At 53.2% G+C, this 24,060-nt stretch overlaps 1 pseudogene; it reads left to right on the top strand.

Moving 5' to 3' along the window:
• Positions 1-5,658: 5,658 nt before the first annotated feature.
• Positions 5,659-11,649, top strand: LOC131571831 (olfactory receptor 14A16-like; annotated as a pseudogene).
• The last annotated feature ends 12,411 nt before the right edge of the window (positions 11,650-24,060 follow it).

Here is a 24,060-nt window from a genome sequence, read left to right as displayed (position 1 = left end):
GTCCACATTTTGCCCGTGGCCCAGCCATCATGGGTCGGCTGCAGTATTGTTACTATATAGCCTGTGCAGGTGGGCTGTTTCCTTCCTTGGGGCAAAACCACGTACCCATCCATACCAAATTTTGGTTCAAGACAGCCGTAGGGAGTATACTTAATTTGCAGGAACTTATCAGGCTGTTGTGGCTTCCATTCATTGCTTGTCACAATAGTTTCACACCCCCAATATCCACAATATCCATACCCTGGGTAATGACAGTAACTTTTTCCTGGGTTGGAAGCAGGGCACCAGTAGGTCTGAAATAATGTCATCTCCTCAAATTTGGGGTGCCCTGTATGCGAGGGAAAAATGTGTTTTAGCCTGAATTCAAAAGATGGGGTGTCGGCTGTGACAATTTCTTTGATGACCCCCTCACCTGAGAGATGGCGTAGAACCCACCTGAATGGCTGGTGAGGGTAATGTTTTGTGTCTGCCTGTCCTCCGCCTGCTAACTCTAGAAACAAGATCACACAGAGATACCGCTGCCGCTTTGATTTTGATGATGCGAGCTTCTTAGGTGATGTCGGGTTGCTCGGGGGTCTCTCTGTCTTTCCTGGTAGTGGGGCGTATGGGTTGTGGGGGCGTCCGACTGGGGGCAGTTTACTGCCACATGGCCTGCCTGGCCACACTTAAAGCATGCCATCACACTGGGTATTGCAGTGCGATCTACTGCTTGGATGGGAGCTAGGTGTTCTTCCTTTGCAACATCATCATGGCAGCAACATTGGACCCGGGTGGCAGTGATCTTAAAATGTCCTTGGTGGCTGAGTTGCATTGCTGGCGTAGGCAGTCTGCTAGCACAGGACCCTTCACCTCTGAGGGTAATGCAGAGGAATCTAATGCTGCCTGAAGGCGGTCCACAAACTGAGTGAAGCTCTCACTCTTACTCTGCTTTATAGTGGACCATGGCGATGGTCTGGCTATTACTTTGGAAACAACACGGCTGGCTTCTCGGGCAGCACGGGTTGTTGTCATAACCTCAGGGGCCCGCAGGCCCTCAGCTTGCACATGGGGGGTGATCATAGTGGGGTCTGTGCCCATTAGCCTCTGTATGCTGGAGCCGTGCAGTGGATGGTCAGCTCCCGTTACCAAGGCTAGCTGCTTTACACAGTTGTCCTCCCATTCCTGTTTAAAAACGATCATCCCTGCCCCATCGAAAATCATCCTGCAAGTCTGCTTAGTATCAGAAGCTAGCATGTCATCCCCTCCAAAAATGCTGTCAATGAGTGTGGAAACCACGGCAGAATTAATTCCCCTATCTGCAATCGCTTTAATAATTGCCTGTACGTCTTTCAGGTTTACTGGGGAATAGGTCCTTTGGTTTCCACCTGCTCCCCCCACCCGGACCGGAAACACCAGAGTGACAGACGGAGCCCACTCCATGCACGCTATTTTTATTTTCCGCCAGTCTGTAAGTGGGGTTCGATCTTTCTCTGATAACCCCTTCACCCACGCAGGAGTGCTGTGGCTAGTGACCTTATACGTTGCTGCTCTCTTTATGTTAAAACTAGAATCCGAGTCGGAACCCTCCGATCCCCTCTCAAGCTCGGAGGTCGAGTCAGAGTCCGAGCCGGAAGTCGACCGGCCGGACGTTTCCAGGCTTCTCTGCCGTTTTCTCGGGCTCCGATCCTGCCCCTTCTTGCGGGGGTCGGGCCGTTCCCTCCCCCTGTGGTCCCCCCGCCTCCTGCTGTGGGAGGTTCTTACCCTATAAGGACCTAATGTGAACTGAGTGCTCTGATTGGTCATAACGCTCCTCTGTGGGGGCCGCCCCTTCTCCCTGCTCGCCCGCGCATGCGTTGTTAAGCAGGCTGACTACATTTCTGCCCTCCGTGTCTTCGTTTCCACCCTGAACACGCGGTTCGGCACCATTTTCAAACGGATATGGCGGGGGTGCTTTTTTATCAACCGCTTCGGGGTCCGATATTATGGCTGCGTTCCGCGCCTCCTCTGCTAGCCCCTGCCAAAACGTCCGCGCGTATTCCCCCCCCTCCGATGGTGAGTCCGCTTGCTGAGGGGGTTCCGGCATTTGCGCCTCCGCATGCTTGCCTGGGTCAAAGTCCTCCGCGGTTTGCGTTGCTGCCCCTACTCCCCGCTGCGGCATAATAATAAACAAGTTCGTGCGGCTTTCCAGGTTTCTTGCTCTTGCTGAGCTTTTTGCAGAGCCTGGATAACTATGCCCCACGATTTTAGGGCTTTCCCTGAGCCTGAGGGCATGGTTTCCTCAGCCAGAGCCTTTGTACAATTATCCCAAACCTCCGGATGGAGGATGTCTACCGGGCTTTCTATAGCCCCAAGCTTAATCACTCTCGGTAATGCAAGACATAGATCTTTAAGCTTACACTCAATACCCCATTGCGCATGCATCTGAGTTACGACCTTTGCTATGGCTTCCATGGTCCACGCTGGTCCGGGGGCGTCCCCCCCGCTGCACTAGGCCAGCTGTGCAGCCGCCGGTCCCCTGTCCAGGTGATCCCCAAACCCCGGGCGCTGATCGGCCCCGGGTCTCGGCACCAGATGTCGCTGTTACGGCATGGCGACCTGGTTCGGATTCCGGCATGGTGACCCAAAGCCCAGGGTCACTCGGTCCACATGCTACAGACACCAATATGGTGGACAGCAAATGGAGTTTATTGGGGGGTCTCAGGGGTTTATAATGGCTTGGGCAGTCAGTGTGATTTCCTTCTGCTCACGTCCGGCTGGGTGCGGCCAGGCACGGAGCAAAGGTCTTACTGCAGGGTGAGGGGGGCTTCCTCTCTAACCATACAGCTCGAGATCTTCCGCACGCAGATCCCTGACTCTCCACAAAACACGTCTGCAAAAATTAGAGGACAAGATAGAGGAGGGTCACAAGAAACTGAGGGAGGAGATTAAAGAGAGCTTTCTCCAAATCTTGGCAATACAGATCAGAGGTTCTGGTACCCAACGCAGACGTTCCCCAGATGGCAAGAGAAGGTACATCCCATGAGCTGAGCTGTGGTTCTACCTGCGTGATTGTGGAGAAGACATGGGGAGATGGCATGGAAAACCTACCGCTGCTCTGGCACAGCAGGTGCGTGAACTGAAGACTCAGAGAGGAAGTTCCAAAAGGGAAGCAGCTCCAGTGGCCAGTAACCGAACTGTCACATATGATGATAATGACAATATTTTTGATCCCCTTGAAGGAACCTCCAAGACATATGCCCAGGGAAAGAAGGATAACCAGGCTTAGAGGGGCCCTGCCTCTAGCCAGGTAGAGGCTGGGGAAAACCGTGGTTTTTGGACTGTGTGGATTCGTTGGCCTGGCACATCTGAACCACAAGAATACAAACCTTTGGTTGACACTGGTGCACAATGCACATTAATCCCATCGAGACATGTGGGGACAGAGTCTGTTTCTATTGCTGGTGTGACAGGGGGATCACAGGATTTTACTTTGGTGGAAGCTGAGGTGAGCCTGACTGGAAATGAGTGGAAGAAATACTCTATTGTGACTGGCCCAGAGGCCCCATGTATTTTGGGCATAGACTACCTTCGAAGTGGGTATTTCAAAGACCCAAAGGAACTCAGATGGGCATTTGGAATAGCTGCTGTAGAGACAGAGGGTGTCAAGCAGTTGAACATCTTGCCTGGACTGTCAGAAAGCCCATCTGCAGTAGGTCTCCTGAAGGTGGAAGAGCAATGAGTACCAATTGCCACCTCAACAGTGCACCGCCGACAGTACCAAACGAATCAAGATGCTGTGATCCTCATCCACAAAATGATCCGTGAGCTGGAGAGCCAAGGGGTGGTCAGCAAAACCCACTCACCCTTCAACAGCCCCATCTGGCCTGTGCGTAAATCTGAAGGAGAATGGAGATTGACAGTGGACTATTGTGCATTGAATGAAGTGACTCCACCCCTGAGCACTGCTGTACCGGACAGGCTGGAACTCCAGTACGAGCTGGAGTTCAAGGCAGCAAGGTGGTACGCCACTATAGACATTGCCAATGCATTTTTCTCCATTCCTCTGGCAGCAGAATGCAGGCCTCAGTTTGCTTTCACAGGGAGAGGCATGCAGTACACCTGGAACCGACTGCCCCAGGGGTGGAAGCACAGCCCCACCATCTGCCGTGGACTGATCCAGGCTGCACTGGAAAGGGGAGAGGCTCCAGAACATCTGCAATATATTGATGACATCATTGTGTGGGGGAAGACAGCAGCAGGGGTGTTCAAGAAAGGGGAGAAAATCATCCAGATTCTCCTAACAGCTGGCTTCGCCATCAAGAAGAGCAAAGTCAAGGGACCTGCTCAAGTGATCCAATTTCTGGGAGTGAAGTGGCAAGACGGACGGCGTCAGATTCCCACCAATGTCATCAACAAGATCACAGCAATGTCTCCACCCACCAATAAGAAGGAGACATAAGCTTTCCTAGGCGCCATAGGTTTTTGGAGGATGCACATTCCCGAATACAGTCAGATTGTGAGCCCTCTCTACCTGGTCACCCATAAGAAGAACACTTTCCAGTGGGGCCCTGAGCAGCAACAAGCCTTTGCACAGATCAAGCAGGAGATTGCTCATGCAGTAGCCCTTGGCCCAGTCAGGACAGGATCAGATGTGAAGAACGTGCTCTACTCTGCAGCCGGGAACCATGGCTTGTCCTGGAGCCTTTGGCAGAAGGTGCCTGGGGAGACTCGAGGCCGACCACTGGGATTTTGGAGTCGAAGCTACAGAAGGTCTGAAGCCAACTACACTCCCACAGAGAAAGAAATCCTGGCTGCCTATGAAGGAGTCCAGGCTGCCTCAGAGGTAATAGGCACTGAAGCACAACTCCTCCTGGCACCCCAACTACCAGTATTGGGGTGGATGTTCAAAGCAAAGGTTCCCTCTACGCACTATGCCACCAGTGCTACATGGAGCAAATGGATTGCTGTTATCACACAGCGTGCCTGTATTGGAAACCTGAATTGCCCTGGGATTCTGGAAATAATTACAAACTGGCCGGAAGGTGAAAACTTTGGCCTCTCTGATGAAGGGGAACAAGAAGTGACACGGTCTGAAGAAGCTCCACCATACAACCAACTGCCAGCAGAAGATACACGATACGCTCTCTTTACTGATGGTTCGTGCCGCATTGTGGGATGAACCGAAAGTGGAAAGCAGCCGTATGGAGCCCCACATGACAGGTGGCAGAGGCCACTGAAGGAGAAGGTGGATCAAGCCAACTTGTTGAACTCAAAGCTGTTCAACTGGCCCTGGACATTGCTGAGAGAGAGAAGTGGCCAAAGCTCTACCTCTACACTGATTCATGGATGGTAGCCAATGCTCTGTGGGAATGGCTGGAGACGTGGAAAGAGGCTAGCTGGCAGCGTAGAGGAAAACCAATTTGGGCTGCTGAAGAGCGGAAAGACATCGCTACCCAGGTAGGGAAACTGCCTGTGAAGGTCCACCATGTAGATGCCCATGTACCCAAGAGTAGAGCTAATGAGGAGCACCAGAACAATGAGCAAGTAGACCAGGCTGCAAAGATAGGGGTGTCCAAGATAGAACTAGATTGGGAACATAAGGGAGAGTTATTCCTAGCTCGATGAGCCCATGATGCCTCAGGCCACCAGGGCAGAGATGCCACCTATAAATGGGCATGAGACCAAGGGGTGGATCTAACCATGGACAGTATTTCTCAGGTTATCCATGAGTGTGTGACGTTTGCTGCCATCAAGCAGGCCAAGCGAGTGAAGCCCCTGTGGTACGGTGGGCGGTGGTCCAAGTACAAGTATGGGGAGGCCTGGCAGACTGACTCCATCACACTGCCCCAGACACGCCAGGGCAAACGCTACGTGCTGACCATGGTGGAAGCCACCACTGGATGGTTGGAAACCTACCCTGTGTCTCATGCTACAGCCTGGAACACCATCCTGGGCCTGGAAAAGCAAGTTCTGTGGATACATGGTACCCCTGAGAGGATTGAGTCAGACAATGGGACTCATTTCAAGAACAGCCTTATCAACACCTGGGCTAGGGAACATGGCACTGAGTGGGTGTACCATATCCCCTACCATGCACCAGCTGCAGGCAAAGTGGAGAGGTACAACGGACTGTTATAAACCACATTGAAAGCATTAGGTGGGGGATCTTTCAAGAACTGGGAGCAGCAACTGGCAAAAGCCACCTGGTTAGTTAACAGCCGAGGCTCTACTAACCGAGTGGGCCCTGCCCAATCTGAGCCTTTTCAAAGAGTAGATGGAGACAAAGTCCCAGTGGTACATGTAGAGGTTTATTAGGGAAGACAGTTTGGATTAATCCTGCCTCGAATACAGACAAACCCATTTGTGGGGTTGTTTTTGCTCAGGGACCAGGTTGCACATGGTGGATAATGCAAAAAGTTGGAAGAACATGATGTGTACCTCAGGGAGATCTGATTGTTGGATAAAACCTGTATAAATATCACTGTTTCCTGAACATTATTACCATTGTCTGTGTATAGTTGTATAATGGATGTATCATGTATGTACTTGTAGAGTTAGAATTTATATTAGTGTTAGCAGTAAGCAGACGATATGGGGATAAGGGATGGAATGTCCTGGGTTGACTATATATAATGCTTCTATCCCCAAACGTCTCATTCTGTTTATGTTGAATACCTTTTGTTTTGTACCTTTTAGTTTTGTACCTTTAAGAGTGTTATAGAGAGTGAAGGGGGGAGAGAAGAAGTGCGCAGTGTGTTTTCAGACACTGCACTCACCCTCCACATTCCTGCTCCTGACTGTGTTGTCTGTGGACAGACAGCAGGGCAGAGCTCTTCTTTTGCTTTATAGTTAGTTCTAGCTAGCTGAGGTAGAGAAGTTCCCTGGGCTGTTTTTTTTCCTTTTTCTTTGGACCTCTTGAAACTGCTCTGGACTGAACACCCAGGAGAGCACTGGCAGCTGTGGCTGTGGCCCACCAGGCTGGGCCTGGGCTGCGACAATTCAAGCAACTGGAGGGATTGATCAGAGACTGAGTGAGCTGAGCTACAACCCGGGGTTTTCTCAGCTTGTCATCTCTTTTAGAGTGGCAAGGGGTCGCATTGTTTGATATTGTTTTGGTTTTATTGTTTAAAAAAGAGTTTTTCCACCTTTCTCCAAGGAGGTAGTTTTTTTCCCTCCCGGACCAATTGGGGGGAGGGGCTGATTGGATCTGCTTTTCCCACTGGAGCTCCTTTGGGGCATTCTCCCCCAAATTTGCTCTAAACCTGGACACAAGGATAGCTCCCAGTCAAAAGCTGCCAGGACTGTCTAGGTTCCTTTGGCTTCCTGAGGGCCAGCTCTCATCTGCCTGTGAAACTCTGGGGCTCTGTACTTTCCTTCCTCTGGAAAAGAACTTTCCTTCTTGTCCAGGTGCCCATGGACAAAACTGGGATTTGGCCTCCCAAACTCCATCTACCCAAGGATTGCTCCAGACAAAAGCTGCCAATATAAACAGGCCGGGCGGGCCTTGGCCTCCATGGGCTGCCTCTAATCACCCTATGAAACGCTTGGGCTCTGCCCTTTCCTTCCTGTGGAGAAGCACTGTCATTCTGGTCCACGCACCCATGGCTGAAATGGAATTCCATCTCCAAAACTCCCCAAATATCCAAGGGTTGCTTTCAGACAAAAGCTGCAAGGACAGAAAGGTCTGGCTGGCCTTGGCCTCTGGTGACTGCCTCTGATCTGCCTTCAAAACCCTGGGGCTCTGTGGGTTCCTTCCTGTAGAAAGAACTGTGCCTCTTGTCCAGGCCACCCATGGCCTCAAGCACATGAGCAGTGTACAGAGACAGAGGAGCTCTATGCTCAGTGGGGTGGAGACTGTGGAGAGCAGAGCAGAGCCCTGGGAGAGACTGAAAGGTGGTTTCAGTGATAGTGCATCCTTCTGACAAAGTAGAGAACAACCAGAGAGAACCTAAAAACTTAATGCCAAGGGCAGATGGAGAGGCTCAGACCAGGCACAAGGAGACAGGAATTTCTCTCCCAGGGCAGGGCTGTGCTTCAGCACATCCCCCAGAAGTCTGGGTCAGCTCAAGGCTCTGTGTGGGCAGGCAGAGGGAGGCGGGAGGCAGAGCTGTCAGCAAAGGAAGGCCCCAGCCAGGTGGGGCAGCCGGGGGATGCCGACAGCCTGCAGGGACAGAGGCGCAGGGCAGGGACACCGTGGGACAGCCTGGGCTGCACAGGGCACAGGGATGGGAAGCAGCTGCAAGACAGCCCTGCCAGAGCCAACTTGGGCAGCACTTTGGCCATGGCTGCTGGGCCTGGGCCTGGGCCTGAGGCAGGAGCAGGGGACAAGTGACCCTTGCAGGGCTGGGGCCTCATTGCCTCCTTGTCCCTGCTCAGCAGCCTGGCAGGGGCCGCCCCATGCTCCTGCCCTTGCCATTGCCCATCCCCACGTGCCAGTGCCCATCCCGGGAAGAGCCCTGAGCAAGGAGGGAGGGACAGGATCTGCCTGGCCAGGGGCTGAGGCTCAGGCCTTGGCTCTTTGCATTCCTGAAACACATCCAGGTTTGCTCAGCACCAGAGACACCTTTGCCTTGTTTGTCTCCAGCTGTTATCACTGCCTCCAGTGTTCTCTAACTGGAATCTGGGGACACTTTCTGAGTTGTGTACTTCAGTGGGACCCATTAAAACTTGAAGACACTTTGGAGTCTAAATTTAATTTTGAGTTCTTGAGAAGTTTTTTGAAGATGCTCTCAGGGACTGAGTCTGATGTAAACAACACCAAATCCCCAAGAGGCTCATTAAGGTCCTTGTGGTGTGTCTGTGCTGCTGAGCTTTAAAGGAACAGCTCTTACCAGGACCTGCTCCTCTCCCGGCCCAGCAGGGCTGAGGGCTCTGCAGGCACTGAGGGGACAGGAGCCAGGCAGAGACAGGCTGAAGGAAACCAGGATTTGGAAGAGATTGAGCTGAGACTTCACCTGGGGAAACATCTTCACAGCCCTGTGCATGGTGAGTGTGTGGGTGCAGGGCAATGTCCCCTGTGCTCCGGGAGGGATCTCCTGAAGCCAGCACACCCCACAGCCTGGGGGATGTGTCAGGAGGACTCTCCCAGTTTCTCTGTGGCACAGGAGCAGGAGGAAGAGGATGTGCTGCAGGGCGAGGCTGCCCTGGGCACTGTCAGAGGGACAGGGCAGGACGGCTCCTGCTGCCAGGGACGGCTGCAGGGGGTGAAGCTGGGGCTGCAGCCAGGGCTGCTCAGAGCTCCAGCTCGTGCCCAGCTCATTTCTGAGGGGAATTTTCATGAACTCATTCAGGGCTGGGGTTTCCTGCTTGGGTCTCTGCTTTGCTGAATCTGTGCCCCCACTTTTCCTGGGCTCAGCTTGGTGGCAATGGAAACTCAGCTGTGCAGGGCACAGCAGGGCCTGAGGCTCTTAAACCATCACAGTGAGGATTCCTGGACCCCTCAGCAATTGCCTGCACCTGCCCAGCCTCCAGATCCATGCAGCATCACCTTTCCATGGTGCCCAGGCTGGGGGAGCTGTTCTTTAATCCCTGCAGGGCCCAGCAGCTGCAGGGCAGGGCTGGCTCAGGGGCTGGGCTGGGCTCTGGCAGCTCTGGCAGGGAAGGAGCCCGGGGCCACAGGAGCAGCTGGGGCTGGGACAGCTCCAGCAGCAGAGCTGTGGGCAGGCAGGGAGGGAGGCAGCGCTGAGGGAAGCCCTGCTGCAGTGCAGATGTGGCACCTGCTGGGCCTGCCCTGCAGGGCACACACTGCCCTGAGCAGCACAGCCCTTGTGTCCCCTTGCAGCCAGCACAGCCCTCAGCCCGGGGGCTCGGGGCCCTCAGTCCCTCCTGGGCCAGCAGAGCAGCCCCAGAGATGAAGGGCATCTCTGCGGCCCTGTGCCCATTCCCTGCTGACCAGGGCCTGAGGGCCACTGTCCTGCCCTGCTGCTGCCTGGCAGGGGCCGGGCAGGGCTGGCCAGGGAAAGGATTTTCCTCAGGCCCGGCTCTCTCTCTCTCCTTGCCTTGCCCAGGTGCTGCTGGCATTGCTGAGGGGCTCTGTGCAATGGCAGTTCCAGCTGCAGGGCCAGGCCCAGCCCTTGGGCTCCTCCTGTGCAGGCTGAGCACAGCAATGGGGTGTCCCAGCTCCCTGTGCCCGGGCAGCTCTGGGCAGGGCAGCCTGGGAGGCTGGCAATGAGCCCACTGTCCTGACTCTGGGAAAGGCGGGAGCCACTTTGTGTGCCAGGTATCCCTCTGCTCTCAGCTGTGTCTCCTAGCTTTTTAGGCTAACATGGGAGTGGGTTTTAGAAAGGTCCAAGTACAGAGCAGCTTGAAAAGGTCGCCTGGACACAGCAGCTCCCCTCAGTCTGCAGTAAGCCTCAGACAATCCTCCTGCCTCCCTGGACTCTCTGTTCTCCGTCTGTGCAGCAGAATCTCTCATCCTGCCTCCTGCAATCCCCATCCATTCACCCACGCAGCTCCTCTGCTTTAGGAGAAGATTCTTTATCGAAGTCCAAACACCAGGACTGGACCCTGTCTTCACTGTTCCCCTGCACTAACTGGGGGTCAGGGCTGACTCCCAGATGTCCTGCAGGCCAAGGTTCAGCTCCTGACACAACATTGGCCAGCAGCAAAACAGGTGAAGGAAGGTCTCCTATATATAGACAAGGGGATGTGTTTAGTGGCAGGAAAGGGTCGATGAAAAAGGGCTTTGACTCTTCTGGAGAAATCTCCCCCCAATTATCACTGTCATTCCAAAGGTTCTAATGTCCAGAGACAGCAAATGTCCAACAGCAGCTCCATCAGGCACTTCCTCCTGCTGGCATTAGCAGACACGCGGCAGCTGCAGCTCCTGCACTTCTGCCTCTTGCTGGGCATCTCCCTGGCTGCCCTCCTGGGCAACGGCCTCATCGTCAGCGCCATAGCCTGCGGCCACCACCTGCACACGCCCATGTTCTTCTTCCTGCTCAACCTGGCCCTCAGCGACCTGGGCTCCATCTGCACCACTGTCCCCAAAGCCATGCACAACTCCCTCTGGGACACCAGGGACATCTCCTACACAGGATGTGCTGCACAGGTCTTTCTGTTTGTATTTTTCATCTCAGCAGAGTTTTTCCTCCTGACCATCATGTGCTACGACCGCTACGTGTCCATCTGCAAACCCCTGCACTACGGGACCCTCCTGGGCAGCAGAGCTTGTGCCCACATGGCAGCAGCTGCCTGGGCCAGTGGCTTTCTCAATGCTCTCATGCACACAGCCAATACATTTTCCCTGCCCCTGTGCCATGGCAATTCCCTGGGCCAGTTCTTCTGTGAAATCCCACAGATCCTCAAGCTCTCCTGCTCCAAATCCTACCTCAGGGAACTTGGCCTCATTGTGGTTGGTGCATCCTTAGGTTTTGGCTGTTTTGTGTTCATTGTTTTTTCTCCTATGTGCAGATCTTCAGGGCTGTGCTGAGGATCCCCTCTGAGCAGGGACGGCACAAAGCCTTTTCCACCTGCCTTCCTCACCTGGCTGTGGTCTCCCTGTTTCTTAGCACTGCCTTTTTTGCCTACCTGAAGCTCCCCTCCATCTCCTCCCCATCCCTGGATCTGGCCCTGTCAGTTCTGTATTCAGTAGTGCCTCCAGCCCTGAACCCCCTCATCTACAGCCTTAGGAACCAGGAGCTGAAGGCTGCAGTGTGGAGACTGATGAATGGATGGTTTCAGAAACATTAAACTGCTGGAAAATTTCTGCAAATCACTTGCAATAAAAGTCATATCTGATACTACTTGGGTTTGGTGGTTTATTTGTTTTTCTCTCTTTATTTCTTTTAGTTTTTTATAATTGCAACAAAGAAGGTCATTATTTGTGCCATTTCTCATTTTGCTTCTCTCCACCTTGACTGTGGCTGCAGGCTGTGCCAATGAGGAGCTGTGCTCTCAGTGGCATTAGACAGAATAAAGGATCTCCCAGAAAAGTTTTCACCACAGATGCCCCTTTAGTTGCCTTCTCTGGAGCTGCAGCAGCAATGTCTGTGTGCAGAGCTGGGGGCAGATCAGTGCTGGCACAGCAGCTGTGCCCAGCAGCAGCAGCACTTGGTGTTGCCAGGGCTGCTGCCGTGGCCCTGCCCCGCTGCCCTGGTGGCCCTGGTGTTGCTGCAGGGCCTGAGTGCTCTCGGGGCTGGGCACAGCCCTGGGGGTGGCAGTGCTGGGGCTGCAGCAGGGACAGGCCATGGGCACTGCTGGGGCAGCGCTGACGCCTCAGGCCAGGCCCGGGGGGCTCCAGGCTCCTTGCCCAGGCTCTCTCAGGAACACACCCAGGCCAATGCTCAGCACAGAAAAGCCCCGTGAGCAGCCCCAGGCTGGCCGTGGGCAGGCTGGGGGAAACAGCATGGCTGGGGCTCTGCAAGGGCCCTGGGGCAGACGGGAAGGAGCAGCAGAACAGGGGCTGATCCATCCCCAGTGCGCTGCACAGCCCAGGGCAGCGTCCCAGAGCGTCCTCATAGAGCTGCCAACAACATCCCCCCTCTGCAGCCCTGGCCTCTCCCCCAGCTCACACAGGTGCCCCATCCTTGCAGGCACTCACACGGCAGCACTGGCTCAGCAGCCCCTGTTTGCACTGCACAGAGCAGGGGGAGCACCCCCATGCTGTTGGTGTGGGGACATGAACCTGAGGGAGCACAAATGCCATCAGCCCCTGGGGCCAGAAAGGGCTTGGGGACTCCAGGGAAACCTCTCAGGTTTGTCGTGGCCTCTGCACTCCGCCAGAAAATTTTTTTCCATCAGCTGGGAGTTTCCTGTGCCACTGCAGACGCTGTTGCTCAGAGCCAGGGCTGCCTGGCAGCCATGCCCAAACTGCCCTGAGCATTTCCTCTGCTTCACCTTTGCTTCCTTTACTCTTCCTGATACAAATTTCTTCTAATTCCCCACCCCAGGGGACCCAGAACTAGTCATAGCACTTGAGGTGCTGCCCAACCAGTGCCCAGCACAGGGGAAGAATCCCTGCCCTGCTCCTCCTGGCCACACCATTCCTGAGCCAGGCCAGGAGCCATTGGCCTTCTTGCCCACCTGGGCACACTGCTGGCTCATGCCCAGCCTGCTGTCCATCAGTCCCTGCAGGTCCCTTTCTGCCTGGCTTCTCTCCAGCTGCTCTGTCCCCAGCCTGTACTGCGGCAGGGGTTGTTGTGGCCAAAGTTCAGGACCCGGCACTTGGACTTACTAAACCTGACCTTGTTGGATCACACATCCTTGTTAAACCACACCTGGATCCAGCCTGTCCAGGGCCCTGTGCAGAGCCCTCCTACCTCCATCCTCCATCAGATCCAAACTCACACCCAGTTTGGTGTCATCTGCAGATTTGCTGATGTTGGACACAATCCCCTCATCCAGACCATTCCATGCAGACATTGGAATCCACGCTGGCTGGCTCTGATCCCTCGGCCATCCTGTGGGTGCCCTGTGATGGCACTCAGGGTGATCTGTTCCATAACCTTGCTGGGCACCCAGGTCAGGCTGACAGGACTGGAGTTCCCCAGATCCTCCTTCCAGCCCTGCTTGGGGATGGGCTCACACTGGCACCTCCAGCCCTCTGGGCCCTCCGTGCTGAGCCAGCACTGATGGTAAATGATGTAGAGCAGCTTGGGGAGATCATCCACAGCTCCCTCATCCCCCTGCTATGGATCCCATTTGACCCCACACACCTGTGAGCATCTGAGTGGCTCAGCAGGTCACCAACTGCTTCCTCCTGGATTCCAGGGGCTGTTCTTGGCCCTGTGCCCATCTACCAGCTCAGCAGAGCACTTGTCTTGAGGACAGCCTGTCCTAATATTGAAAATTGAGAGAAACAAGATGTTAAGTAGCTCGGCCTTCTCCTTATCTTTAGTTACTATATTCCCCACTGCATCCAATATAGAATAGAGGTTCTCCTTATCCCATGTTTTGCTATTAATTTAGTTGTGGAAACATTGTGTATTTTTTTTTCACGGAAATGGTCAGGTTAAACTCTAATTGAGCTTTCACCTCTTGACTTTTTTTCTGCACGACTTCTCAACATCCTTAAACATTTCCTAAGCTGCTTGACCTTCTGTCCAAAGTTGATGCACCTCTTGTTACCCTTGAGTTCCCACAAAATCTCCACGGCCAGCCAGGCCAGTCATTTTCCTCACTAGCTCATTTTTTGCCACACTGGGACAGGCTGCTCTTTCCCCCTTAAGATTACTTCCTTGAAATGTGTCCATCCTTCCTGGACCTCTGTGTTTTTAAGGGATGTTTTCCTTAAAAAAAATCAGTGCCTGATTCAGTACTCCCCAAATCAGCATCCTAAATAGGCCAAAGTCTGCCCTTCCTAATTCCAGTGTAGAAGTTTTGTTGCTGCCCCTACTTCTTTCCCAGAACATTGTACCCTTGATTATTTCCTGGTCACTGTTCCCCAGGCAGCCTCCAAGCCCCACATCTGCCACCAGCCCTTCTCTGTTTGTGAACAGCAGCAGACAGAACTTTCCTTGGCAGTGGGAGTGTTAGCAAAAATTCGGTAAAACAGAAAATTCCTTAACCCCAATGTAGCATTAAGAATCAGCATTCCTCATTCAGCTGGATGCTCGGGGGAGAGCTCCTCCCAAAGCTGTGCATGCTGAGTGCAGGAAAGTTTCTCTTTCTATTCTGTATATTGCACACATATTCATTGATTGTCCTAGACAAGATATACATATGATAATAATTTCCCCAAAATCAATAACATATTTCCCCTCCCCTTTATCCATGTGTTCTTCCAGACCCTGGGGGTCTCTCTGGTGGTCCCTGGTGGTCATGGACCCCAATGTTCCAGTGGGTCTGGCTGAGCTAGCAGGACACTGAGGCTGGTGAGCTTCCAGTTCCCCTTCTCATTCAATGGGCATTGTGTGGTTTCCATAGGCCTGGGGTTGTGGAGAGCAAGCCCCAGGGGTCAGCTCACCTGGTGGAGACAATTTTTCATCTGGTTACATGAGGACACAGAGTGGGCTATTACATCATAGACTGCCTCTGTGACATTACACAGCCAGCTGTGACATCACAGATAGGCTGTTCCATCACAGACCATCTGTGGGGCATTGGAGAATGGGCTGTGACATCCCAGAGGGGCTGTGTGACATCCCAGCAGGGCTGTGTCAGGTCACTGGGTTGGTCACTCTGCCCCAGCTCCCCCTCACAGTTTCTCCCAACAAGTCCAATGCTGTCCATGCCCAGCAGGGTCCCTGTCCCCTGGGATCCCCGCAGCCCACCTGGAGCCACAGCCTCCACCAAAGGATGTTCCACAGGATCCACCCCAGAGCCTGACATGGGGACAAGGGGCCAGGGCTGTGTGACCAGGACATCAAGGACGGGGATTATCCAGGTCACTGTGGCCTGGGTGGGGTTCCCCAGGCAAGGAAAGATGTCTGGCAGCTGGAGCAGGGTCTGGGAAGGGCCTCCAAGGTGGGGCTGGAGCCATTGGGCTGTGAGCAGAGGCTGAGGGAGCTGGGCTTGTCCAGCCCGGAGCAGGGAGGGCTGAGGGGCTCCTCATGCCAGCCTGGCAGTGCCAGCGAGGAGGGGATGGAGAACACAGAGCCAGGCTCTTCACAGGCAGGCCTGGGGGGAGACAAAAGCCAATGGGTGGAAGGGGAAAGAGGAGAGATCAGCCAGGGCATGAGGAGATGAAATGAGTCAGGCTGCTTTCAACTTTTCCTCAACACCAAGAGCAGCCTGACCTTCCTTCTCCATCCACCACTGACAGCTTGGCAAATCAGGAATTGTTGGAGATGTTTTGCACCCACTCCAGGACGAGCATCCTGATACAAGAATTTAATTGTTCTTTTGTCTGAAATTAATTTTAGTATGGAAATCACCTGTGAATGGTAGACTCATCAGATGCTGCTGGAACATTGCACATATCTCAGGGAGGATTGTGATTGTTATGAAATGGTGTCCTGTTCAACTGGGGCCTGTTTGCCATGAAGAGAAATTTTCTGTGCCTCAAAGTGTCACCAGTTCCAAACCCCCCAAAAGACACAAACGTGATGAGTTGTGGTTCCCACTCCAGTGGTAGCACTTGGACCTCCCTCCATAGCCAGAGCAGAGCTCCCTTATCCCACAAATTCCCTGGCAATGCAGGGATGAAGGAAACAGGACAGGCTGTGGGGATCAGGGACAGGGTAGGGCCAGGGATTTGGGGTGGTTGTAAGCGCAGGGTAGGACCCGGCCCTTGGCTGTGGTGAACCACATCCAATTGTCCTGGGCCTATGGCTCCATCCTGTCCAGATCTATCTGCAGAGCTTCCTGCCCTCCAGCACAGCCACACTCCCACCCAGCTTGGGCTCACCTGGGAACTGACTGAGGGTACTCTCGATGGCCTCATCCAGATCAGCAATAAAGAGATTTCACTGACCTAGCCCCAGTTCTGAGCCCTGGGGACGCCCCTGGATGTGACTCCATTCCTCAGCTGCTCTGAGTGCCAGGGGTTGGATGAGGGAAATGGTGGGGAGGAGATAGAGACAAAGTGTGATTGATTGTCAGCCATGAAGGGTCTGGATTTTCATATCTGTTCAAGCTGCATGAAGAGGTGCTGGGGGTCAATATCAATTGGACATTGCTGATATCAATCTATGAACAAAATAAGAAAACAGGAAAAAACAATTCTCTCTGCATTGTTTTAAATACAGTATATTCACATTAAATAGACTTCTGAAATCTGTCTAATTAACCAAAAAAAACTTTTATTATTTCCAAGGACTTTTCTTGTTCAGGTGTGTTTGGAACAAATATTTATTAGCCTTTTACATTGAATTTCTGAACGGAAGACCTCAAGAAAAAAGAGGCCTCTGGAGAAATAAAATTCATCATCAACCTCCAAGTGGCTGAGAATCCATCGCCATCAGAATAGCAATGAACAGAAATGGACACAGCTTTTTGGCTGCCCCAGCTTTGGCATGGGCCCTGGGCCTGGAGCAGGAGCAGCTCTTGAGGGCCCCAAGGCCAGGGCTCTTGTGCTGCCCTGGGCAAATGGGATGGCAGCAGGGGCTGCAGAGCTCTCAGCACCTCAGCCCAAGGGGAGCAGGGCAGCCAGGGAGCCTCCTTTGGCCTTGGCCAAGCACCTTCCCCCATGGCTGGGGCTGAGTCCTGTGGCAGCTGCAGCTGCTGCTGTGCCCTTGCCAGGGGCTGAGGCCGTGGGGCAGTGCCCAGAGCAGCCTGGCCTGAGCAGAGCTGTGGGGCCAGAGCCGGCTGGGCTGGGCTGGGGAGAGGCCCTTGGTGCTGCCCAGAGCTCAGGGCAGCTGGCAGAGCTTGCAGGGAACTGGGCTGGGCTCAGAGAGCCTGGCCCAGAAACCATCAGTGTCCATCTCAGCCTGGCTGAGCGTGCAGGGCAGGACTCAGGCCAGGCCTTGTGGGGCAGGGCCAGCGCCTGTGCAAGGCATTGCAAACAGGCAAGTGGCCCAGAGAGGAGGCTGCTCTGTGCTCTTGGTGGCATGGACAGAGCAGGGAGGGGGCCCAGGACATTTGTCAGCACCAGCCTCTGTGCCCAGCCCTTGGCAGCTCTGGCTGCTGAGCTCAGCTTTGGCCTGGGCTGAGTTTGGCTGTGGCCCAGCTCCATCCTCCTGTGGGGCTCAGGGCCTGTTCCCGGCCATGGCCAGCCCTGGCTGCCTCTCTGCTGGCCCAGAGGGTGGCAGAGCCTGGGGCCGGGCTGTCTGTGCAGCCCCACAGGTGCCCCGGGCTCTGCAGGAGCTGGCAGAGGCTGCCCAGCAGGGAGGCCATGGGGCACAGAGCCCCAAGGCTGCTGTGGGCAGCACGGCACAGGGGCCGTTCCCGGCCGCAATGCTCCTGGCCTGGGCTGGGCCTGCAAAGGGACTGGGCCTGCACAGGGGCTGGGCCACCATGGCTGGGCCAGCACAAGGCCACAAAGGGGCCACGCCGCCACTGCTGGGACAGACAGCAAGGCCAGGCACACACAAGCAATTGCTGAGCATGGCCTGCGCTGGCCAGGCCTGACTGTGCCAAAGGCAGAGCTCAGCTGCCCTTGGGGGCTGCAGGAACAGTCCAGAGGCCAAAGAGCCTCCATGGCTGTGCTGGAGACCAAGGCTGCAGGAGGGAAATGCAGGGCCGCTGCGGGATGTGGAGGGCATTGAACTCCAGCACACACCTCAGCTCTCTGATGATCCTCCCGGCACCATGCTGGGCCCTGTTTCAGACTGGAACAAGACTGAAATAAAACTACAACTAAGTTGTCTTTGTCTAAAATCCTTCCTGTATGGAAATCCCTTGTGGATGGTGGACATGTCATATGTTTCTGGAATGTCACATGGAGAAGAGGGAAGGGTTTTGGTTTTTATTAAATTTTATCATATTCACATTTTTACATGTGCCATGAAGAGAAACTTCGTGTGCCTCTGAGTCCCACCAGTTCCTGACTCCCAAAGGACACAAATCTGATGAGTTGTGGTTCCCACTCCAGTGGCTGCACTTGCACCTCCTTCCATAGCCAGAGCAGAGCTCCCTTGTCCCAGAAAGAGCCTGGCAAATGAGGGATGAAGGAAACAGGACAGGCTGTGGGGATCAGGGGCAGGGCAGAGCCCAGCAGAGGAATGACTTTTGCATTGGATGGAGCTGTGCCTCCCCTTGGCTTTGTTGGCTGGCAAGAAATGAACATCCCTCTGTGTCTCGGGCAGCTCCTTCTCCAAGGAAAGCAGGTGGGAGTTGGAGCCAAGGAGCTGAAAGCTGCAGGTGCAGCCTGGGCTGGATGGAGCTCAGACTGGCACAAGGCTGCTCTGAGTGCCAGGGCTTGGATGGGGGAAATGGTGGGGTGGGGGTAGAGAAAGAGTCTGATTGATTGTCAGCCATGAGGGGTCTTGATTTTCATATCTATTCAAACTGCATGAGGAGGTACCTGGATTCAGTGTCAATTGGAGATTGCATATATAATCGAATTAACAGGAAAAAGAAATCTAAACAGGACCTAAAAATCTTTTCTCACTCTCTTTTTAAATAGAATACATTCAGTTTGAATACACTTTTGAAATCTGTCATATTAACAACAGATTATTTGGAAACTGAAATGAAATTATTCCCAGAGGCTTAGCTTGTTAAGGTGTTCTGGATGTTAATGAGTCCTGGGACACTGAATTCCTGCACTGAAGAGCTGAGGCTGAGCAAGCCTCTGGAGCAGTAGAATTCAACAGCAGCCCCCAAGCTTTTAGAGTGTGTGGAGGACAACTTTTTGTCACAGCTGGTGAGTGAGCCCAGCAGGGGAAGGACTATGTTGGACCTGTTGTTTGAGAATAGAGATGGGCTGGGCGGAGATGGGGTGGTTGGAGGCCGCTTGGGGAACAGTGATCATGAAATTATGTAATTCTCAATATTTGATGAAATCGGGATAAACATCAATAAGACTTTCACACTGTGCTTCCCGAGGGCAGACTTTGGCGTGTTTAGGAGAGTTATTCAGAGAGTTCCTTGGGAAACAGTCCTTAAAAAGAAAGGAGTCCAGGAAAGGTGGATGTGCTTCAAAACAGAGATCTTGAGGGCACAGGAACCAACTGTCCCTGTGTGTCAAAAGATGAGTCAACAAGGCAAACATCCAGCCTGGATGGGCAAAGAGGTTTTGAAGAGACTTGGGAATAAAAAGAGGATGTATCATCTTTGGAAGGAGGGTGAGGTCTCAGAAAATATTTAAGGGGTTGCTAGGGCACATAAGAAAAAAATTAGGGAGGCCAAAACTCAGTTCAAACTTAATTTGGCAACTTCTGTAAAGGATAATTAAAACTGTTTTTATAAATATATTAACAGCAAAAAGAAGAGTAAGACCAAACTTTGTTCTCTATTGAATGAGGGAGGAAACTTAGTAACTGCAGATGAGGAGAAGGCAGCGGTGCTTAATGCCTCCTTTGCCTCAGTCTTTAATGGGAAGATGGCTCAGGAGAGCTGTGCTCCTGGGCTGGTAGATGGGGTCAGGGAGCAGAATGGGCCCCCTGTTATCCAGGAGGAGGCAGTCAGAGAACTGCTGAGCTGCTTGGATGTTCATAAATCCATGGATCCAGATGGGATCCACCCCAGAGTGATGAGGGAGCTGGCAGATGAGCTTGCCAAGCTGCTCTCCATCATTTACCTGCAGTCCTGGCTCACTGGGGAGGTTCCAGATGACTGGAAGCTGCCCAATGTGACACCCATTCACAACAGGGGTGGGAAGGAGGATCCTGGTAATTATAGGCCAGCCAGTCTCACCTCAGTACCCAGTGAGGAAAATGAACAGTTTATACTGAGTGCTATCACACAGCACTTACAGGATGGCCGAGGGTATCAGAGACAGCCAGCAGGGGTTTAGGAGGGGAAGGTTGTGTTTGACCAACCTGACCTCCTTTTATGACCAGGTGACCCTCCTGGTGGATGCAGGGAAGGCTGTGGATGTGTCTGTTTGGACTCCAGCAAGGCCTTTGGCATTCTGTCCCACAGCACACTCCTGGAAAAGCTGCAGCCCAGGGCTGGGACAGGAGCACTCTGTGCTGGACTCAGAACTGTCTGGAAGGGCCCAGAGAGTGGTGGAGAGCAGTGCTGCATCCAGCTGGCAGCCAGGCACCAGGGGTGTCGCTCAGGGCTCTGGTCTGGGGCCAGCTCTGTTCAATATTTTTATCGATACCATGGATGAGGGAATTGAGGCTTTCATTTGTAAATCTGCAGATGATACTAAGCTAGGAGCATGTGTCCATCTGCTGGAAGATAGGAGGGCTCTGCAGGGAGACCTGGAATGGTTGGATAGATGGGCAGAGTCCAATAAGATGAAGTTTAATCAGTCTAAGTGTCAAGTCCTGCATTTTGGCCACAATAACCCCCTGCAGTGCTATAGGCTGGGGCCTGTGTGGCTGGACAGTGCCCAGGCAGAAAGGGACCTGGGGGTACTGGTCAACAGCAGCTGAATGTGAGCCAGCAATGTGCCCTGGTGGCCAAGAAGGCCAATGGTTCCTGGCCTGGATCGGGAATGGTGTGGCCAGCAGGAACAGGGAGGCCATTCTTCCCTTGCACTTGGAACTGGTGTACCTGGCATTCTTCCCCTGTACTGTATCTTGAGTGCTGTGTACAGTTCTGGGCCCCCCAATTTGGGAGGGACACTGAGGGGCTGGAGCATATCGAGAGAAGGGCAACAAAGCTGGTGAGGGCTCTGGAGCGCAAGTCCTGTGAGGAGTGGCTGAGGGAGTTGGGGTTTATTAGCCTGGAGAAAAGCAGACTCAGAGGTGTTCTTATCCCTGTTGACAACTTCCTGAAAGGTGGTTGTAGCCAGGTGGCGGTCGGTCTCTTTCTCCGGGTAACAACTGACAGAACTAGAGGAGAGAGTTTTAAGTTGTGCCAAAGGAAATTTAGGTTGGATATTAGGATAAAGTTTTCAACACAAAGGGTGATAAAGTATTAGATTGATTTGCCTGGGGAGATGGTAGAGTCACCATCCCTGGATGTGTTTAAAAATTATTAGATGTGGCACTTGGTGCCATGGTCCAGTTGAGCTGGTGTTGGGGCTGGGTTGGACTCGATGATCTTGATGGTCTCTTCCAACCCAGTAATTCTGTGATTCTGTGACTCAATGATTGCAATGGGTCCCTGCCAGCTCAGCCCTTCTTGCAATTCTCACCCTTTGGCTCAGCCTTGGTGTACCCTTGAGGTGCTGGCAGAGCAGTTGGGGACAAGGCAGGAGCAGGCAGCCCCAGCATTGCCCTGTGTGTGACACCCCAGCGGTGACAGCCCCAGTGTTCCCCTGTGTGTGACACCCCAGCCGTGACGGCCCCAGCGTTCCTGTGTGTGACACCCCAGCAGTGACAGCCCCAGCATTCCCCTGTGTGACACTCCAGTGGTGTCACTCCAGTGGTGACAGCTCCAGTGTTGCCCTGTGCGACACCCCAGCAGTAACAGCCCCAGCCTTCCCCTGTGTGTGTGTGACACCCGAGTGGTGACAGCCCCAGCATTCCCCTGTGTGTAACCCCCCAGTGGTGACAGCCCCAGTGTTCCCCTGTGTGTGACACCCCAGCGGTGACAGCGCCAGCGTTCCCCTGTCTGTGTGTGACACCCGAGTGATGACAGTGCCAGCATTCCCCTGTGTGTGACACCTCAGCGGTGACAGCCCCAGCATTGCCCTGTGTGTAACATCCCAGCAATGACAGCCCCAGCGTTGCCCTGTGTGTGTGTGACACCCCAGCGGTGACAGCCCCAGTGTCCCCTGTGTGTGTCACCCCAGCGGTGACAGTCCCAGCATTCCCCTCTGTGTGACACCCCAGCGGTGACAGCGCCAGCGTTCCCCTGTCTGTGTGTGACACCCGAGTGATGACAGCGCCAGCGTTCCCCTGTGTGTGACACCCCAGCGGTGACAGCCCCAGTGTCTCCTGTGTGTGACACACCAGTGGTGACAGCCCCAGCGTTCCCTCCCTGCAGTCACTCCAAGGGAAGCGTCCAGAGCCGTGTCCAGTCCATGGAACTGAGCGGCCACTGCCCACCCTGGCCTGGGCTGATGTGGATTCTGTTATAAATGAGAAGCTTGACTAGGCCAATATTCAAGCAGCATTCAATTTATTATTTAATATGGTAAAGTATGACCAATACAGCGCTGGGTACAGTGGGGGAAGTTTTCCCTCCAACTGCACACCGATAGTTGAGGCTTACAGATATTTATAGGGGTACTCATAAACTTTCTCAGCAGTTTCTATTCTAAAATTTACTCATCAGCAGTTTCTACTCCCAATTTTGATGTCACAATTCTGTACACTACTGTGATTTAGGTTTTCTCAGGATCTATCGCAAAAGCAGAATCCCCAGATTGTGGTGGTTCGGTTTCTGAAAGAAGGAAGAAATCTCGCAGATGGTGAGGTCCAGTTCCCCCGATGTGGGTCCACCTTTTAATTGCAGAGACTATAAACCTCATAACAGTGATGTCCAGATTCCCTTGGTCGAAACTATTAATCCTTGAGTTGATGTTCATCTTCCTTTCTCAAGCTGCTTTTCTCTGTTTACTTAGTGTGAGATAAGCATGTTTCCTTTATATATATTCTAAAGCTATAGTTTCAAAGATCCTTACTACAAGCAATATTCTAAAATTATACTTCAAAAGGTTATTATTGCAAAGCTCTCTAAGGCTTAGCTACAAGCAGAAAGTTCCTGTCAAAAAGCAACATCCTTAACACTTTAATTCAAATGCTCCTAAATCAACTTAAGACTTATAAAGGTTAATTACAAACAAAGAGTAGGTTCATAGGCCTTCTTCCATGCTTTACTTTCCTCAGTAATTATTAGAATTCATCTTTATAACTGTCCCATGGTCGGTTTCCACACATATTGCAATCACAAATACCATGTTACCTGTATGTACCTGACACGAAACACAGCTTTGTATTTCACAGGGGGGCACAGGGAAGGCTCCTGTGAGAAGCTGCTGGAAGCTTCCACCGTGTCTGGCACAGCCAATTCCTGGTGGCTTCAAAGATGGACCTGTTGCTGGCAAAGGCTGGGCCAGTTACAAATGGTGGCAATGCCTCTGTGATAACAGATTGAAAGAGAAATCAAAATAGAGATTGTGGCGCAGTTTTAACTCCAGTCAGAGGAGAGCAGAGGGAGAACATGTGAGAAGAACAACTCTGCAGACATCAAGGTCAGTGCAGAAGGAGGGGCAGGAGGTGCTCCAGGCCCTGGAGACCCAGGCACCCTGCAGGAGAGCCATGGAGAGAGGGGCCCTGCTCCCAGGCTGGAGCAGCCTGTCCCTGGAGGAATGCACCCCCTGGAAGAGTGACCCATGCTGCAGCAGTTTGGGAAGGACTGTTGTCCCTGGCATGGACTCACACTGCAGCAGTTTGCAGAGGGCTGCTGCCCCTGAAATGGACTCACATGGGAGAAGCTCCTGCAGAACTGTCTCCCTTGGGAGGGACCCACGGTGCAGCAGGGGAACCACTCCTCTCCCTGAGCAGGGCCAGAAGCCATGGACGATGAACTGACCATAAACCCCATTCCCTGTCTCCCTGCACTGCTGGGGTGGGAGGCAGAGCTGGAAGGAGGGAGGTGAGGGGCTTATTTTATTTCCCCTTTTCCTGCTCTGACTTTGTTAGTAACAAATGAATTTCACATCTCTAAGCTAAGCCTGTTTTTCCCAGGACAGTATTTGATGAGTGATCTTGCCCA

This window comes from Ammospiza caudacuta, unplaced genomic scaffold (assembly GCF_027887145.1).
Source record: "Ammospiza caudacuta isolate bAmmCau1 unplaced genomic scaffold, bAmmCau1.pri scaffold_39, whole genome shotgun sequence".
Classification (NCBI taxonomy): domain Eukaryota; kingdom Metazoa; phylum Chordata; class Aves; order Passeriformes; family Passerellidae; genus Ammospiza; species Ammospiza caudacuta.
Note: the sequence above shows the minus strand (reverse complement) of the source record. Positions and strands in the feature narration are given on the sequence as shown.